Consider the following 3020-nt stretch of genomic DNA (forward strand, 5'->3'; position numbering starts at 1 on the left):
TTCCTGAACAGCAAGAAACAACACAGAACCATCAGGAGCAAGTGGGGATTAAAGATGAGAGAATGCAAGATTAAAGATGAGAAAACATACTGGTTGTTTTGAAACAGAAACATTGAAAGAACTCAAATGCACAAACACAAAGAAGATAGTAACAAAGAAAGAAAAAAAAACATAAGAGGAAAACAAAACACAACTTGTGGTCAAATCAAAGGTTAAACTGGCAGATTAGTATCACGAGGCTGTGCCCAGCAATAATTCAGAAAGACATGTTATTGTGAAGAGATATCTTTTGCTCATCAGTACAAACTGAAAGCTGATGGATGATCTGCATTTAAAAGTGGCGTGCTTGTGGTTTTAACCACTGTTTGTATCTGAACTGGCTTTATTCTAGGTGAACTCCCAGTGTAGATCTCTACAACTGATCTTCAACAATTTGTTGTAGGATTGCTTTTATACAGAATCTATTGAATATGAGAGGTTTGCTTATCTATTTCTGTCTCTCCCTACCATCTTTTCTTGCATATCTTTTCTATTTTTTTCATGGAAAACAGTTCTCTTTTCAAACTATCCAGCATTTTCTATAAATGAATACTGTTCTGCAGTCTATTTCCTGTAATGCACCTTTTCCTCCTGCTGCTTAGAAATCCTTTTTAAAGTCCTTATTTTAAAATACAAAGTATATACAACTATATAAGATATTAAAGGTAGCATTATGCATGCAGAAAATGAAAACTTCAGTGATCAAGCTCTGCCTTTCACATCCAAGAGCTGTACACTCCCTACAGAGCCTAATTCATCATGAATTCAAAGTAAATTGCAGATTTAGTACACGACTGTTTTTTCTACTGTTCCTAAAAACACTAGACAATTTTTAGGTGACTAAGCTCTTTCTCTTTTTTGTTGGTTTTTTTTGTTTTTTTTTTAATTTTGTGATTTTGTACACGAGCTAAAATACAGGAAGAGATTGGAAAAAAACATTGATAATTACTGCTGTCAAGAGGGAATTAAATCTAACAAGAGTGAGTGTATGCAAATTGGCTGACAGAGAGATTTCAGGGTTCAGGTCAATGGAAAGTTGAATATGAGTCAGCAGTGTGCCCTGATAGCCAAAAGGGCCAACCCTGACCTGGGGTGCATCAGGCACAGCATCAACAGCCAGTCAATGGAGGTGACTGTCCCACTGTACTCTGCACTAGTGTGATTCCCCCTTGGTACCCCTGGAGAAGTTCTGGACATCTCATTTTAGGAAGGTCATCAGATTATTAGAGCACCTTGAAGACAGTGGTCAAGATGATGAAATATCTTGAGGACAAGGCCTATGAGGAGAGACAGAGGTCACTCAGTTGTTCAGCTTGGGGAAAAGAAGGTGGGGGATGCCTCATCATCATCTATGACTTCTTCAAGAGGGACAGCATTAGAACACAAGTGAATGGAATGAATCTACATCAGGGAAAATTCAGACTGGACACTAGGAAAAGATTCTTCACTGGAAGTTAGTCACTGAACAGCCCCAAGCTTCTTAGAGTTCAAGACATATCTGGAAGATGCCTTTAATCATATATTTTAGATTTAGGCAGTCTTGCAAGTTGGAAGGAGTTGAACTTGATGATACTTATGGGTCCTTTCATACTTGAGGTATTCCCTGATTCTGTGAACCAGGTTTTACCAGCCATTGAGCAGACTGTTAGATACAGTAAATGAAGAAAATCTTAAAATATTTACATCACCTAACAAAGTGCAGGAGTTTTTACTCTCATCTAGAGGTCATCTGGCTTGGGATTCTTGCTGGCTGCTTCTTTCAGAGCTTACAATCATGACACAGGACTACTGTAGAAAGAAATCCTCCACTTCAATTATATTATGTTTTCAAAATTCTGGATCCAAACTTTTGATTAATTCAGTTTTATGTTTTCATTGTGGTTTTGCTTATAATTTCTTTGCTGTTTTAATTGTAAAGTTACCACAAGTACTTTGGACTGTACAATTATTTTGTTAACAAAGTAAATTAGACCATTTCTTTCATTTCTAATAACAGTTTTAGTAAGTATTTTCTAGCAGATCTTCCAGTTTAAAGTGTTTAATTTTTGTGAAATTGATATCTTCATAAACATTTTCATCTCGATTTTATATATTTACGAAAGGGATATAATAATTATTGCTTTTTCTACTAAGTACATGAATCTGGACTTGAGTAAAACTGTATTTACCATATAGAATGAAACCACAAATACATAATTTTTATATTTTATGTGCTTAATTTGTCATAACTGAGGGTTTTTATTATTCTTCTCCTAGTAAACAACTTTGAAAAGCACCTAAATTACCGTTAATTACATTTATTTAAAAAAATACATGTTCAGCTTTTATTTCATAAGTTTTGTATTTATTCTCCTAGGCTACCTATTTTTCTTAGGAAAAAAATTAATTTCTTTGTAAACTGCTTCCTACTTCAACAGTAAGTGGTTTTTTATGTAATACTTCACATCTTTAAACTCATATTTTATTCTTTGATAACATATTGCAAGTTCACTATATATACTTACAGCTATTGAAATGTTTTTGTATGTTAACAAATAAGAAACCTTAATACTTGTCTTGATAACTATTGAATTGACATTTACTGGATTTTGCTAGTCTCTTATTTTAGTAGTATGTAGTAGTTATTTTTAGTAGCATTTATTAGTTCTTTTAAAACTAAAATGTCATTCTGAATTTATGAAAACAACCTTTGCAAAATGTTTTCAAATGCTTTGGAAGCATGAGGAAGCCTGATGAGTCATATGGTAACATGGATATTTTGACTGAGCATTTGGTCACACTGATCACCTTGCATTCCATAGAGATACATTGTTTTATTGGTTTAAAAAGGTAGTCACTATTCCCCTAGAAAAAAACAAGAAATAATTGCATATCGATTCAACAGCTGCATTTTTAAATATTGTTTGGGTATAGCAAATGAGCATTAAAGATGTCTTGCAACTTCAGTGGATCTCAGTGGTGCAATTTTTTCATAGCTGTTG

The sequence above is a fragment of the Agelaius phoeniceus genome, chromosome 5, assembly GCF_051311805.1.
Source record: "Agelaius phoeniceus isolate bAgePho1 chromosome 5, bAgePho1.hap1, whole genome shotgun sequence".
In the NCBI taxonomy this organism is placed as follows: domain Eukaryota; kingdom Metazoa; phylum Chordata; class Aves; order Passeriformes; family Icteridae; genus Agelaius; species Agelaius phoeniceus.